At 36.3% G+C, this 18,132-nt stretch overlaps 1 pseudogene across 1 annotated transcript in view; it reads right to left on the bottom strand.

Moving 5' to 3' along the window:
- Window positions 1-5,510: 5,510 nt before the first annotated feature.
- Window positions 5,511-18,132, bottom strand: part of LOC307061527 (peptidyl-prolyl cis-trans isomerase E-like) — a 180,308-nt pseudogene continuing 167,686 nt past the window's right edge. Inside the window, exon 4 of the transcript in view lies at window positions 5,511-6,408. The product of the transcript in view is annotated as a peptidyl-prolyl cis-trans isomerase E-like (transcript). The remainder of the gene's footprint in view (window positions 6,409-18,132) is intronic.

The following is an 18,132-nucleotide window of genomic DNA, read 5'->3' as shown; positions in this document are numbered from 1 at the left end:
TGATTAAACACCTTCTTGTGTACCAGATCCCATTCTAGGTGTTTGTTTGACATGTGATACGTTATTTAACCTTTACTGTTCTCAGAGGTTATTATTATTGTCATTATTATTAATATTATTATTTTCAAATGAGAAGACTGGATGCATAGATGAAATCAAGCCACTTATCTACAGTCACACAGAGACTACGTGACAGCCTACATAGGTATATTGGTCAAGGGATGGGAGGACTAGGACAGGATGGATTAATTCAAGCAGATTCATCCTGACTTTAAAGGAGTTTCTCTCAATGCTCAAAAGCACTATGGAGCAGCAACATTCTTGAGAAGAGCCACTTGATTTAAGAAAGAAAAGGCATCTTAAATATCACCAAACAAAATTCTTTTATTCTAAGGATAACACTAACTGTGGGAAAGATATCCTACCCAGGGTCTGAGCCCAGACTTGAATCTTCTGCTTCTGTCTCCCAATTCGGATCTCTGTTCTCTACAGTTCAGCACCTCTCCCTGGATAGCGCATATTATCACTTGAACTAGTTCTCTCTGCTCCTTAGATCATGATAGACAGAAAGCTGGTTTTTCAGTCTTCCTCCAATAAAAAATAGTACTAAACTGAGAAGATGCTTTTACAGGAGGCACTAAGTGGAATCACCTTGGAAGAAAATCACTTGACTACTTGTAGCCTCAGGCACTTGTGCCTCAGGTAAACCAAAACAGCCTTTTCTTTGTAATCATACTGCACCATTATCTAGTACAGGAGTTTTAGAGTATCTAGTAAAGGGGACTCAGTTTGTCTTGTGCCATGTCCCCCTTCTCAGATAGTGTTTTTAAATTCATGAAAGGAAATACATACATAGAAAACCAAATATATTAAAATTTTGGTATCAAAACAATCTTTTAACTGCTTTGAGATATGATTAACATACATAAAGCTATAGATATTTAATGCATACAACTCAATGTGTTTGGAAATAAGTATATACCCATGAAACCATCATCACTATCAATGCCATAAACTTATCTATTAAAAGATAAAATTTCATTCTTTATTATGTCATTAAATAACAATGTCTAGCAACAATTCTAATAACATTAATTTAAAATAGTAATGAAGGTAAATAATTTTTGAGTTATCCATAATAATTATATTATAATATGAAAATATCAAAGATTTCTATTAAGGATAAAGTCATAAGTACTACAAACACCACTGTGGCTTTTTGCCAAATTTCATAAGTAAAGGAAATGCTAAGTATCATTACAGATTACTGAAAATAAAGATGCAATTTCTGTTCTCTGAGTTTTACAAACATACCCATTGTGAACTCCAGACTTTAAAATCCCCCTGATTCTAGGAAAAGTTGGTGTGATAAGGTGATTGGAAAAGAAAAATACTGGAGGTTTTATTTAAGTTTCTAGAATATTGACTCACACACAAAAAAGTAGAATTCCTATATCCCCCCCAAATCTCAACCGCTCATGGCATAATGTCCTTGTTCCAAAAGTTACGTTTTATAGTCAACATTTAATAAGGGGTCTTATGAGACCAATGTTTGAAACAACTGAAATTTCTCTTAGAGGTAGAATCTTTGCACTCTATAGCTTCTAAATATCCAGAGGAAAGGGGAAGAAATGGGAGGGAGGAGTGTGAAAAATTGGGAATGAGTTGATTTTTTTTTTTTAATCAGGCAGCACACGAAGGCAAGAAGGGTTCGAGGGTAATAAAGTCAATTAGTGGATCAAAGGATAAGAAGCCACATTTTGAAATAAAAGAGTGATAATTTTAAGCAGTAAGAGAGAGATTAGAATAGAGAAGTGATAACGCTATGCAGTTTAGATAGGAGATGTTGGAAAACTGAATAGTAAAAGGGGGGAAAAAAAACACCTCTACAAAAACAGCTGCCTAAATCAATCATCCCTTTATTTTTGGATCCTCATTACAGAGATTTTGATTCACTAGTTTATCTTTGTATACTGTTGTTATCATTTGCTTTGTGGCTTTCAATCTTATTCCTCAATTAATTGACTTCTCTCAAATTGCTCTTTCTTCTTTATCATGCATAATAAACAACAATCCTAGTTTTCTTCCTCATCTACTTATTCTATTATTTTCTTCACATAGACTCCAAGTCAAATGTTACTTATAAATAATTTTATCCTCCAATTCCTAGTTGTTCATTAGCACTCAGCCTCTTGTATGCACAGTGTCAGTTCACCATGCAAAAGATAATAATACATGTGGAAGTTCCTCAAACTATGTAGAGCTACATATTCTTGACCTCTGGAATCTGTACGTACCATCCAGCATCCAGCAAAACCTCACAGGAATGAGCCCAGGATAAGAAGGGATGCCCTCTGACCACTAGGACCTGAGAGACAAACTGTGGACTGTGGGCAAATCAACATTCTGGACTTCAGGTTCCTCACTTGCAGAATGGGAATAGAATCTAATTCTTTAGAATAAAGAGGTTATAACTTATTACAATGACTACTTGTATGCATTTCATATTTCTTCTATTTGGGCTTCATCAAGCTTCTTAGATCTGTGGGTTTACTATATTTATAACATTTTTGATGATTATTCCTTCAAATATTTTTGAGCTCTATCATCTATTTTGGAGAGTCCAATTACATGTATATTAGACTACATGGTATCATTGCCCCTTTTGTCATTAATATTCTGCTCTTTTTTTCAGTCTTTTTCCTCTCTGTGTTTCACTTTAGATGGCTTCTATTGCTGTGTTTTCAAGCAATAGATCTTTCTTCTCTAGTGCATAATCTACTGTTAATTCCTGCCAGAGTGTTTTTCATTTCAGATGTTATATTTTTCCTCTAGAAGTTTGGGTCTTTTTTATATCATCCTTTTCTCTACTTGGCATGTTCACACTTTTCTTTCCCTTTTTAAACATATAGATTTTATTTATAATAACTGTTTTAAAACCCTTGTCTGCTAATTTTACCATCTCTATAATTTCTCGGTCTGTTTCTGTTGGTTAATTTTCTCCCAGTTATAGGTCATCATTTCCTATTTCTTTGCATGCTTGATAATTTTCCACTAGAAGTGAGACATGTTACTTTTTACTTTTCTGGGCTCTCGATTTTATTGTATTCCTTTAAATATAGTTGAGCTTTGTTCTAGGACACAATTAAATTATTTAGAATCAGTTTGATTCTTTGAGTCTTACTTTTCAGCTTTGTTTAGTATGGGTTCTGGGAAGCCATTAGTTTAGGGCCAATTTTGATCCACTATTAAGGCAATACCATTGTGAGGACTCTACTCAATGCCTCACATGTTAGGGTTCTTTCCATTCAGGCTGTAAGAGATGCAAAACTATTCCCAGACCTATGTGAGCTCTCAAGATTGTTCTGCCTGCTCCTTCCTAGTGGTTCCTTCTCTGGTTTCAGGTAGTATTCTTACCTACCTGCATAGATCAGTACCCACCAAAGACTGAGGGGGACCTCTCAGTACATTTCCTCCTCTGTTGTATTTTGCCCAACTATTTCTGGCTGTCTTGGGCTCCCCAACTCTTGCTGAGCTGTCTCCTCAACTCAGCAAGACGAGCAGGTTCTGTTTGGATTGACCTTACCTGGTCTGCACCCTGAAAATGGCCTCCAATCAATAAGCTGGGAAAATCACAGGGTTCTCTTCAATGTTTCCCTTCTCTCAAGAATCATTAACCTGGGGCTTCCCTGGTGGCACAGTGGTTAAGAATCCACCTGCCAATGCAGGAGACACGGGTTCGAGCCCTGGTCCGGGAAGATCCTACATGCCATGGAGCAACTAAGTCCGTGAGCCTGCACTCTAGAGCCTGCGTGCCACAACTACTGAAGCCTACGCGCCTAGAGCCTGTGCTCCGCAACAAGAGAAGCCACCGTAATGAGAAGCCCCTGCACCGCAACGAAGAGTAGCCCCCACTCTCCACAACTAGAGAAAGCCCAGGCACAGCAATGAAGACCCAATGCAGCCAAAAAAAAAAAAAAAAATCATTATCCTGTGCTGCCTGTTGTCCAAAATTTGAAAACCATTGTTTCACGTATTTTGTCCAATTTTTAGGTTAAGATGAAAGGGTAAATCTATTCCCTGTAACTGTGTTTTTGGAAATTGAAATCCTGACTTCTATGTCCAGCATTCCATTTGAATGCTGAATAAAATAGTTCCTTCCCTGAATTTCTAACAAAACCAAGCCAAAACAAAACAACCCAACATATATCCTAAATCCCAATATTTTTAAAAAAATAATGTAGTAGCAACAGAAATGCAAGGAATGAAATACAATGCTGGCATTAGGAGACAGAAGTTCTACTCCTGGGCTTTAACTAGAATAAGGTATTTGGGGGAAACTAATATGGTTTAAATCCACATTTGATATATTTTAAAGTGAGATTTTACTGTATGATTAAGCATACCAACTGGAAAGTAACACTTTAAGGTGTTCATTTTTCTTAAAAGGATGAGATATTTAGAGACAACACTGCTAAATATTTTCTTAGTTCTGGGTGTTTATAAGAGTCAATAAAGTTTGTCCATTCCCTCTGTATAAGTGTAACAAATATCAGGCAAACACAAACACATGAGTTTGTATATTGGTAAGACTCCGTACAGCAAAATGGAGTTTTGCAAGTAGGCTTTGTACTATAACCTGCTCTAGCCACATCACCAAAATTCAGTATAACACAGAGATTACAATTCTGGCATAGAGCTAATGGTTTCAAAGCCCAGTGCTATCTCTTACAACTGTGTAATAATGGGCAAGTTGCTTCTCTGAGCCTGTTTCACTTTATACAAAATGGGGACAGTAGCATTATTTGGCAGAGGATTAAATACGATCTTGTATGGAATCTGAACTTTATACAGTATCAGCCATATATTATTGTCAGCTTTCACTCTCTCTCATAAAGTCTCACCAAAGCCATCTTTTTTTATCTTCTACTCCTGATTTTACAAGATGAGGTCAGAAATTCAAATTATGACAACAGACAACATAAATTTTCTTTCCTTAAGAGGAAATTATATTATTTCTAAAAAATATTGTTTTGAATAGAAAATCAATACTTCATAATGAATCAGCTTCTGCAGTGTTCCGATTATACTTACCTTTTCATATAATATATGTGACAATAACAAAAAGAATTCCCGTAAGAATCTTTCTCAATTTCCATAACAGTTACAGTAACACCACTTAATAGGTACATTTTAGAAAGGAGTAGTATATATATATATATACTTTTTTTACAAAAACTATAATTTTTTTTACCAAGGAAAACGTCTAGGAGTCACATTGGTGGACCCAGGAGAGGCCCTGGCCTGGAAAGGCCATGGGCGGCCATCCACAGTGGGGAGGGTGGCACCCGGGCCCACGGCCACACTTGGGGAAGAGCCAGAGGAGGCCCAGACCATGCCTGCAGAGGAGCTGCCCCACGCTGACCCCGAGGAAGGGCCAGGACACAAAGCCCTGCTTGCTGCAAATGGGACACCTTGGGTGCTGGTTCCCCAGGCTGACAGCTGCCCTCTCACATGTACTCCCCACAGTCGGAGATGATGACCTTCTGCTTGGATTTCCCGTCCTTGCTGCCATGGGCCTCAATCGGCCGCAAGACGTCCAGGCCTTCTGTGACCTCCCCAAATACCACGTGCTTGCCGTCCAGCAAATCCGTCTTGTCACATGTCAGGAAGAACTGGGAACCGTTGGTGTTTGGGCCTGAGTTGGCCATGGAGAGCAGGCCTGGTCCCGTGTGTTTGAGAATAAATTTTTCATCATCAAACTTCCTCCCATAGATGGACTTGCCCCAGTGCCCTTGTGGTTGGTGAAATCGCAGCCCTGGCACATGAACTGGGGGATGATGTGGTGGAAGCTGCTGCCCTTGAAACCAAAGCCCTTCTCGTGGGTGCACGGGCGGCGGAAATTCTCTGCTGTCATGAGAATGACGCCTGAACCCAGGAGCATCTGGATGCAGCCTGCTGGCTTGTTCTCAGTCTTGATGTCCATATACACCTGAGGGTTTGACCAGGCTTTTCTTACAGCAGGCTCTCCCTCCTGGGTTTCCACTTTGGGATGCTCTGTCCCTTCTTCTTTATTCTCCTCAAGAGTCTTCCCAGAAAACTTCTTCAACCATCCACCCTCGGACCAAACTGGTCTGGAAGAGCCTTCCTTAATCCTCATGGGTTTTGCCAAATTGACATGAATTGTCCATATAACAGCTCGGGTTCATTCATGTTGTCTACAGCTGCTGCAGCATACTCTGCCAACTCAATTCAACAAAAGCAAATCCTCGGTGCTTTTCTGTTTCATAATCCAGAGGAATCTGGATATCTGTGCTGTCTCCAAAAGGGATAAAAGCAGCATGAAGAACTTTGTCATCCACCTCCTCTGCAAGTCCGCAACACTCACTTGGTAGTGGCCATCTTGCTCTCACCAAGGAGTAATATTTTAAAGGAGGTTTTTGACCATTTTGTCAATGTATTTATGTCATCTTCTGTCATGATAGTGGGTCTACAAAATTATTTTATAATTATTTTATGATAAAACAGCATGCTTATAATCTAGTGTATGCCTTCATTATTTGTAAAATCTTCCCATTATATGTAGGTTTAAAAACAAAAAACTTCTTGTCACTTATTGTTAACTAAGAGACACATTAAATACCAGCTTTCTTGAACATAGGAAAAATGTAAAAATATGGTCTGGGAACACTGAAGAGGATGATAAAAAAAAATTTAGGGGAAATGAGATTTTATTTAAGCTCTTAAAATTTGATCCAAATATAGATCACTATAAACAGCAATTATTTAATTATGTAAGAATAATTATTACATAGAATCACAAAGTAAATAAGTTTGCTCCTACCATAAAATATTGTTTGTCTCTAGATACTTAGAACCAAAGTCCACAGGTCAGAAGGTTAAGAAAACACATGCTGTATATATTTACAGCTATAAGTTGCACTACAAGAGAATTAAAAAGAAATGAGGCTGTAAATGAAAGACTTTTATGGATGGATCTCTTCTAAGTGATATATGTGATACAAATGATTAGCATTAACTGATCTTCTTGAAGAATGTACTGGTATAATTCATTACAATGGCTTCGAAGTGCAATTAGTGAACTACAGTGTAAATGACACTGCTGTTCATAGTCTTACCCATAAGAGTAATTATATTTTGAAAACTACTTAGTGAAAAATTGATTGAATGAGTCCTGTGGGCACAGATAATTGAGATAAAAATATGTAAACAAAATGCCTATTAATAGGCTTTATGGCACATTTATATATGTACATGGTTTACTAATGCAAGATTTTATAAATGGAATTTTTTAACTTTTCTTTTTAAGTAGATTTCTAACATAGAAAAACTGGATTTATATATTTCATTTAATAAAGCGAAACTATTTCTGTAAATACGATGTAATCATGTTTTTAATTGGATGAAAATAGAGAGAATGTCCTATTATGATGACAAAGTAAGCAAGAAATAAAAGATCAAAATTCAAGTCTTCTTAAGAAATAGGATAATCCTATTTATATTTTTATACTCCAAGTAAAAGGAAAATCATAGTAGGTGACACTATATCATAATCAAGAGTACACAAAATATATATCAAAATTACTCTATAGCTATAGGATATAAAATAATAACTCAAAAATATTTTCATTGTTTATTTAGGTACTACACTATCATATTGGTAAAAATACATGTTACGAATTAATTCTTAATCTAAAGGTTTATCATTCTAATATCAAGAAGACATATAAATATATATGTACCCTATATTCCATATTTACAAAGGTATAATTTTACATATGTATATACACACACACACACACACAGGAGTACTAGACTGTGAGATTATAGGTTTGATTTCTAGCTCATAGAGATTAATGGTTTAAGTTTCAGCTTTATATCTAGGTAGTGGAACTATATATGACAACTGAGGACTTGAGATGACTCTTTTGTAAAATGAACATATTGCACTGTATGATATCTAGTTCTAAAGTTCCATGAGACAGGACTCTGTGGGTGAAACTTAGAAATTAGCCAGACTTATACTCTTATTCATATTCCATATATCTTATTAGTCAGCCCTCAGCTAATTTGATGAGCTGTAGTTTTCTCAGTTGTTAATGGGAATGTGATCATTTCTACCCCATGGAATTATTGTGAAGATCATGTGAGACAAATGTGAAATTAACAGATATCACAGAAACTATTCAATTTCAGCTATTGTCGTTGTCTGTAAACTCTAGCTTAGACTAAATTATGCTGAAGTAACAAAAAAAGCTCAAATTTCAGTAACTTACAACAACAAATATTATTTTTGCTCACATTATTTATCATTTGTGGGTTGGCTACAGCTCTGCTCAATATCCTCTTCATTGAAAAACCCACAATGAAGGAACAACTGCTAACTGAAACATGTGGTCTCACATAGAGGGAAAAGAGCTATTCAGAGCTGCAAAATGGCTCTTAAAGCTTTAGTTAGGAAGGAGGTGATTCACATCATTTTCAACATAATACATTGACCAAAACAAATCTCATGCTAAGCCTGACATCAGTGGGGTAGAAAAGTATAATTCTCTAGCAGGGAGGGGCCAGTAGGAAAGGGCAGTAGATAATTTTGAGAATATACAACCTATTATAATGTCTTTCAGTCCTTTTGAATCCAATTACCCCTGCGGCCATCTGCTCTGTAGAAATATGTGTGATGCACCTCTGTTTCCACTCATATATACTTACATACCAATATGCAGTAAATGTACACCTTTCTTGTAACCTTAACTCTGAAAATTAAATAGGTTCATATGCCTAAGGACCAAAAACAAGCAGAACTTAAAGACTGATTATCATGACATCATGCATGGATGGCTAACATTTATTTGCTTCACAACTATTTGGAAATGGGAAAGAACCAACAGTTTTTACAGCAAAATCTTGATTAATAAAATCTAACTACCACTGGCATTTTTCACAGAACTAGAACAAAAAATTTCAAAATTTGTTTGGAAAAACAAAAGACCCCGAATAGCCAAAGCAATCTTGAGAACGAAAAACGGAGCTGGAGGAATCAGGCTCCCTGACTTCAGACTATACTACAAAGCTACAGTAATTAAGACAGTGTGGTACTGGCATAAAAACAGAAAGATAGATCAATGGAACAGGATAGAAAGCCCAGAGATAAACACACGCACATATGGTCAACTTATCTTTGATAAAGGAGGCAGGAATGTACAGTGGAGAAAGGACAGCCTCTTCAATAAGTGGTGCTAGGAAAACTGGACAGGGACATGTAAAAGTATGAGATTATAGATCATTCCCTAACACCATACACAAAAATAAGCTCAAAATGGATTAAAGACCTAAATGTAAGGCCAGAAACTATCAAACTCTTAGAGGAAAACATAGGCAGAACACTCTATGACATAAATCACAGCAAGATCCTTTTGGACCCACCTCCTAGAGAAATGGAAATAAAAACAAAGATAAACAAATGGGACCTAATGAAACTTCAAAGCTTTTGCACAGCAAAGGAAACCATAAACAAGACCAAAAGACAACCCTCAGAATGGGAGAAAATATTTGCAAATGAAGCAACTGACAAAGGATTAATCTCCAAAATTTATAAGCAGCTCATGCAGCTCAATAGCAAAAAAACAAACAACCCAATCCAAAAATGGGCAGAAGACTTAAATAGGCATTTCTCCAAAGAAGATATACAGACTGCCAACAAACACATGAAAGAATGCTCAACATCATTAATCATTAGAGAAATGCAAATCAAAACTACAATGAGATATCATATCACACCAGTCAGAATGGCCATCATCAAGAAATCTAGAAACAATAAATGCTGGAGAGGGTGTGGAGAAAAGGGAACACTCTTGCACTGCTGGTGGGAATGTGAATTGGTACAGCCACTATGGAGAACAGTATGGAGGTTCCTTAAAAAACGAAAAATAGAACTACCATATGACCCAGCAATCCCACTACTAGGCATATACCCTGAGAAAACCATAATTCAAAAAGAGACATGTACCAAAATGTTCATTGCAGCTCTATTCACAATAGCCCAGAGCTGGAAACAACCTAAGTGTCCATCATCGGATGAATGGATAAAGAAGATGTGGCACATATATACAATGGAATATTACTCAGCCATAAAGAGAAACGAAACTGAGCTATTTGTAATGAGGTGGATAGACCTAGAGTCTGTCATACAGAGTGAAGTAAGTCAGAAAGAGAAAGACAAATACCGTATACTAACACATATATATGGAATTTAGAAAAAAAATGTCATGAAGAACCTAGGGGTAAAACGGGAATAAAGACACAGACCTACTTGAGAATGGACTTGAGGATATGGTGGGGGGGAAGTGTAAGCTGTGACAAAGCGAAAGAGAGGCATGGACATGTATACACTACCAAACGTGAGGTAGATAGATAGTGGGAAGCAGCCGCAGAGCACGGGGAGATCAGCTCGGTGCTTTGTGACCGCCTGGAGGGGTGGGATGGGGAGGGTGGGAGGGAGGGAGATGCATGAGGGAAGGGATGTGGGAACAGATGTATATGTATGACTGATTCACTTTGTTATAAAGCAGAAACTAATTAAAAAAAAAATTAAAAAAAAAAAAGCCAGATGATAAAGAGATATGCAGAAATTTAAAGTAATGTCACTTCTCACTATTGTTTTTGTTTTTGAAAATATAGTTATTTTTCATAAATATGTTACTTTGTTAACAAAAAAAAATAATAAATAAATAAATAAATAAAATCTAGTTGTTACTCTCAATTAAATACGTATGTATTTATTTGTATGCTACCATTTGTTTATATTTTACTATGCTACCCTGCATGGCTTTGACTTTCAGGAAATATATAAAATGAAGCCAACAACAAGAGATGCTTCCTGCATCTCTGAATGTCACATCTTAGTGCTTTTTGTAAGCCAATCAAAGGCCCTTCATCTTGCCTGCACTACTGTTGAAATCAAAATGCTTAAATTCTGTGACATTGGTACAAGTTATGGTTTAGAGTATTTTACCACCACATTCCTAGTACCTGGGACAGTATGTGGCAGGAGGAAGATACTCAACAGTATTGATGAGTAAATGAATAAGTAACTGAATAGATATTTTATTGGCTGCTATGATTAACATATTTTTTATCTTAGTTCCTAAAAGAAAGGACCTTTAATTAGTTATATTGCAATCCAAAGAAAAAGTCATTTAAAGACGTCTAAAATGCTTATTTCAGAGATAAAGTGAAAACCAAATATCTTGGCATCTCAAAAGACAATGTACAAAAGTTTTGCTGCATTATTTGTGAAGGAAAAAGAGTCAGAATTTCTTCTAATAGTTTCTCTGTTGATCTGAAGCAGTGTCTGGTATAGAAGGGAAAGAGTAGATGAGTCCTTCAAAAAAAATGTTAAGTTTTTGATGAATATTGTGAATAGGTATTAACCATTTTGTCTTTTTTTTTCTTCTATTGATAATCCATGACTTTGATTTTCACACAGTAAAGTTTCCTTAACAGATAATACCCTCTTCGTGGTTTTATTTAAAAACCAATCTTTTAAATAATCACATGGTGTCTCATTATATTAAACATCAATGGATCAAATCTCTTCATCATAAAGCAAAAAGTCTTCATGATCAAAAAACTGTAAGAATGTATTCAGTGGCTACTGCTTTCACATCTACCCCTTGATTCCCCACATGTACTGGCATTCTACAAAACCTAAGAATACAGGGTAGTCCCCATATACTATTAATACTATACTATACTATTAATAAAAACAGTCATCATTATTAACTTTGTTATTAACTTTGTACTATGCTAAACATTTTTTGTTGGCTATCTCAGGCCATCCTTAGAATAATCCTAAAAAAATAGACTGTATTTTTACCATTTTATAGGCAGTGAAATTGAGGCTCAGAGAGAATATATCTACCAAATAGTGGCGGAGTGAGGATTCAAACTCATCTTTTTAGGTATAGATACTGAAGCAGGTGTGTTTTCTACAGTTGTATATGTGTCTGGTATACCTTGGAAAATTTCAATCTAATAAATCTTTGGTGCTAAATTAAAAGCCACTTTCCTTTGAAGCAAAGTCTCTGCCTTAAGATTAAATGAGAAAAAAATCCGTATTGCTTATCTATTGCTATATTACAAATTACCACAAACTTATTGGCTTTTAAAAAAACACATTTATTATCTCACAATTTCTGGGGGTCTGAAGTCTGGGAATGGCTTAACTGAGTCCTCTGTTCAGTCTCACAGGATGTTGGCCAAGCCTGTGTTCTCATCTGAAAACTAGTCTGGAGAAGAATCTCCTTCCCTGATTACATGGTTTGGGGCAGCATTCAGTTCCCCGCAGTTGTAGGACTGAGAGTTTCATTTTCTTGTTGGCTGTCAGTTGGAGGCTGCCATCAGCTCTAAGAAACCACCTGCAGTACCTTGCCAAGTGAGATTTCTCAACATGAGTGCTTGCTTCCCAACAGCCAGCCAATAATAGCAAGACTTCCTATGCACCCAGGAGGCATTTTAAGTACTCTACCACCTTTCTCAGAGTCCACTTGTCTCCACTGACACATTGTAAGGTCCCAGTAAGAGACCATAGTGGATACCACCACTCAGGCATCTTCAAGTAGTGGCCCCAAAGTGCTTGGGAGAGAATGGTCACGGGCAAAAAAGAAAAGTTTAAAAAAGAAATTCTTGTATGGTTTATGGGAGTATCTCAAGCTTCAGTGGTATGGCAAAAAATAGGGTTTTTTTGTTTGGAACATTAAACATTGGTTCCCTTCCCTATACAGAAGGCAGGTGTGTATCTAAAAGGCTAATATTTATTTAGAATCTACTGTGAACCAAGCCCTGCTCAGCACTTTCACAAAAGTCATCTCATTCAAATATTTATTTCTATAATTCTCAAACACTGTGAAATAAACATTATTAACCATAAATGAGAGTTGAAAATATGATCAGAGAGGAACCCCTCGATAGCAACTGGATATAAGTTACAGAAGCAGAAATTGTATTTTATAGTTATTGTGTTCCTAGAAACCTACAAGGTATTCCTATCTAAGAAAGTATTCATGTTTCAATTAATAAATGATTTCTTAGAAGGGAAATTTTTACTTTTTTAATGGTTTAAATGAGGTAGAGATAATACATATAAAATAATAATAATGATAACATGCATTTGACATTTACTAAGCATCAGGCACTGTTAGAAATAAATTACCTCATTTATTCTGCACAGTATACTTTGATATAAACTATTATTATGTCCATTTTATAGATAAACAAACCAAAGACTGAAGAGGTTAAGTAATTTGTCAAAGTCACACGGGGGCCAAGCCAAGATCTGAATCCAGGAAATCTTAGTCCTTGATTCCAAGGGTCCTGAGGGTCAATTCACTTTCCTCTTCAAATACCATTTGCTATATATATATATATATATGTGTGTGTGTGTGTGTGTGTGTGTGTGTGTGTGTGTGTGTGTGTGTGTGTGTGTGTATAATTTGAAACACAAATAATTTACAGTGATGACAAGTCCAAGAAGATCTGAATGAATGCTTTAAGATGAAAAATCTACATTTCATGTAACCAGGTCATTCCAATTTTCTCATTTCCCAATATATGTTTAAATTTTAATTGTGATGTTTCTTTGAAAAGGTGCCCTTCTACATTTTCAAACCCTTCTTTCTTTACATATGGAGTAAGGCAACTCTGCAGCTTCTAATCACCTCCTTAATACGAGTTTTTTGAAATGGTAAATTGCTGTGAGATGAAAAGTAGACCTCATATTTCTTGAGGCTAAATTCAGTACTCAGCTACAAATGTGGTCACAAGGTCTCCTTGCTGACGTCTTTTATGTTACTTTAATTAAGTTTCAGCTATTATTATTACTGCTGCCTCTAAAGGTGCATAAAGTATCTTAGGAAACCTGGTTTTGAGGGCATCTATACTGTTTTTCCCTAATCAATCTTGAGATTAATTTCATGTTCAATCTTGCTGTCTGCTAGGTGCTCTGTGCTCAAGCATCCTTCTTAAATTGATCTGAAGCCAGGTTTAAAGATCAAATCTTGGCCACACAAGGTTTGATAACATTATACCTGGTATGAAAAAATGTCTCTGGTGCCCTAAACAAAAATTAATCTGGAGGGGTGCAGGCTGCATCCTCAGGCATGCTATTGTGGTTGCAAGTCAGCTCCATTGCTCTGTTTGTTGTCCCAGAGTGGCCACGGACAGGATGCTGCTCCACTGTGCCTCTGTAGCAGTTGGCGGCCAACAGCTCTCTATGGGGAACTCGAAAGTGGAAAGGCAGCCAATCATGCATGGTATAATTTACATCTGATTGATGAAGGTCTAAGAATCACAGAAACAATTAATTTGTATCAGGACTCCTGTGGGCCAAAAAATAAGAGATTATGCCACCGGTACCCAATTTTAATTTTTGCCTGATCAATCACCTGCCTTTCCACATCTACTTTGTTTTCAGAATCAACTTTTGCAGCACAGATGTTAAAGGATGCAGCAGAAAGAGTTTCTGGAAAACCAGAACACCAAGGAAAACACTCATTGATAAAACTCACTTGTCACTGCACCACATTATCCCTTTTTCACTTTGATAATGGTAAGTCATTTTCCCCACAACTGCAAGGGAGGATTTAAAAACTCTTTTTTTAAAATACACCACTTTGTTTTTATTCATGTAAGAAAGATTACAATGGCCAGGAGAAAGGAAAAAGAATAGTGGCTACTTGCTAGGAGGAGAACAACAGCAAGAGCAATTTAAAATAAAAATAACTAAAGATGCCTTAACTTTGTAGTTAAAAATGAAATGAAAATTGCAAAAGCAATTTGTGGCAGGAGGCCTTTAAAATGTTCTAAGGATTGTTCTCCTTTTGCATAAGCCATGGCCAATCTTTAAAACAGTTAGTACATTAAGCATATGTATATCTGATTCAACACTCTATTGTAGGCAGAAGCCCCTCAATTATGAAATTGTAGAAGGATGGGTCTGACAGAGTCTCATCTAATTACAGGAGCAAATTACAAGTTCATAAACTTCATAAAGCATTCTAATATCTTTCCTTAATAAGAAATCTCACTGCTCAAACCAGGAATACGTCTAACACAGTCATATTTTTTTCTACTATTCTTGGCATGTAATTGCCCTTTGCTTGTAACAATGCACAAAACAACAGAAAATAGCATTCATCGTTTTTTATTGATCAAATGTTTAAATTAGTATTAATCTTGTTCACACACTTCTAAAAGATGATTTAACATGAATGCAATCGTTTACGTTTGCTTTGCAATTATCCAATATTGCTTCCTAATCTTACAGAAGTGGACAATGAAATGGAGAGAAGTAAAATGGCTAGTGTCAAAGGATGTAGGGAACTGAAGCAGAAATTAGAATCCACATGGCCTTAGAGGTATTTCTTTGCTTTGGTCCCTAAGTCAAACAGAGGGATTAATAACAGTATCCAATATGCAGTATTGGCTTTTCTGTAACTCTGGTGGCTTGTACACTAAACTGTCTTTAACAATATAAACTACTGTGGATGATTAATTCGGTGATATGTTATACTATTACTATTTCTGCCTAAGCAAAAATTTTTTCAGTGTAAAATGAGTGCACCGTATTATTCCAACTCTACGAAGACAGCACTGATTCCTCAGCACTTGGGAAAAGATGGTCCACGCCGAAAAAAAATGCACAAATCTTGATCAGTCATCTATGATACCCACCCATTCCCTCATAAGAGCTTTTACTGAGCACAGATTCACTAACTGACCTTAAGTGTGGCTAAATTTTATCACTTCCATAGTACTGTTGGTTTTCATTCATCCCATGTAAACCTTCCTACTGATATGCTTATGACATCTTGACTATTTATGTTTTCCTATGCTACACCATTTTCATAGTATAAACATGAATGCCATAATTTTTAAATAATACAAATATTTTAATTGATTTTGTTTACTCAGTTTCTTAGTACAAGAAGCTGAAGTTGGAGAAAATTTTTTATGTTAATTAATATCATCATCATTTATTTGATAAATTTAAAAAGGTGAATTTCCAGTCTTTCTTTCCTCTAAGAACTAACAAGATGGGTAGGTTTTACACATGACAGTGAGGGAAAGAAAGAAAGGACCATGAACACAAAGAGCCTTTCTTGTTTCTTTGGCTCAGGAAGGCAATTACCAATATCCTATTAGTCTCTGATTCAGCTAGAGCTCAGGAATGAGCAAGGCCTCACACTTATCATTTCTATATCCTCCCTGCCATGTAGTTCTGAGATCCAGGTGCCATAGGTGCCCACCCATGAATGTTTTGAGCACCCTGCTCTGATCCCCACCCAGCACACAGGCATAGGCTTTTACCAACCTCCCTGTTTCAAGGGTAGCAACTTAGACCCTCACACGATAGGTGGTTTATCCATTGGGAAGGAACCAAATTTGGTGGGGTGAAGAAGGGGCCCCCAGGTCTGAACAGTATTAGGGTTATGCTTTCTACCAACTCTTCCTCCATCCCCAGGCGTGGGGCTGCTGACTCTAAGGTTTAGAAGAGAAACTCATAAATAAAAGTAATAGTACCAGCTGTGCACTGATCTGCATGGACTAAAACAACATGCAATCCCTAAAGGGGGAAAAGGTTGCAAATGATGCGACACACATTTTCCCTGGTATTAAAATCGTTAATCCTATTAATAGAGGTTACCTGCAAAGTTCATTTTAACTAACCTGCACTTAAACTACATGACGGATGATAGAGAGAAAAAGACAAGTGTATCTGCACAGTGTCCCAAGTCCAGATATAAAGTGATAGCAAGTGCCAGGATGACTGGGTTAATATGAGGCCTTTAGAATTCTGTACTTGGAAGTGATACATACAATTACTGTTTCCCATTCTCATATATAAAACAAATATATCTGTATACAATTCTCAGTAATACTCCAACAAAGATGTTGAATACTAATAAACAATGTTGATATCACATGGCAGCACTTAAACCTGCACATGACACTTCCGTGTTTCAAATTTGCTGGATATGTAGCAGGAAGCCTTATTGAGATAATTGGCAGATTATCTTATAGAATTTTTTTTCTTTTACAATCAATTAAATCAGAAAACTAATCTAAATAGCCAACAGTTCCAGACTTGGCACCAACTGCAGCTAAGAAATCTCTGAATTCCTTGATCCTATGACCCTACAAGTTCTAGCTGGAGCTTAGGAAAGTTCCCTATCACAGCGGGGCATTGGTTGCAGAGTAATACTAGAGGCCACTGCCTCATAATGTTGATTTTTAGCTGCTAAGATCCATTTATTCATACTTTCATTAATTAAACAAATATTTATTGATATTATATAATATATATTGATGTTGATATTGATAGTAGTAGTAGTTCCTACTATGTGCTGAGTACTATGGTAAGCACAGGGAATAAGTAATAGAAAAATCACTGCTTTCAAGAAATTATTAATCAAATAAATTCATTATTCTCAATTTTTTTCTGCCCCAGTAAGCCTAAGGGCTATGACATAGTCCACTCAGTATAAGCAGCTTCTGGTGGAAGTAACTATCAAGCTAGGGAGATGGGTGTGTAGAGAAGGCAGGATAAGGTATCTGGTATTTTTTAAATTTTAAAACAGATTTCCCTTATTTTGGTGGAGAATCACTATGATAGAAATAACTAAATAAAGTTCCTTTTCCTCTCATTGCTAGAGGTAGCATCAGCTAGTAAAAGAAAAAGAGAATAAACAAGTCACTATGATTTCATTGCTTTGTTGGCCAAAGTAGAAAGCATGAAAAATAAATATAAACAGATACCACTTATTTAATGTTTCCCACATGACAGCTGTTTTACATACATTTTGTCATTGAAACTTCACAAGAACCCTGCAGAGTAGGTACTGTTATTACTGGGTGACCATATATTCTGCTTTGCCTGGACAGTATCAGTACCTATCTTAATTATTAATAGTTCCTCCTTTCTCTCTCAAAAGTGTGTCAATTGGATAATAAAGTATTCTTTTTTACCCACAAAATAGCAGCTTCATATAGTCCAATTTAATAGATGAGTTTATAATAATGTCATGGCAATCTTGGAAGGGCTTTTCTAAA

Source organism: Hyperoodon ampullatus, assembly GCF_949752795.1.
Source record: "Hyperoodon ampullatus genome assembly, chromosome: 12".
NCBI lineage: Eukaryota > Metazoa > Chordata > Mammalia > Artiodactyla > Ziphiidae > Hyperoodon > Hyperoodon ampullatus.
The sequence above is the reverse complement of the archived record's forward strand: the minus strand, read 5'-3'. Positions and strand labels throughout refer to the sequence as shown.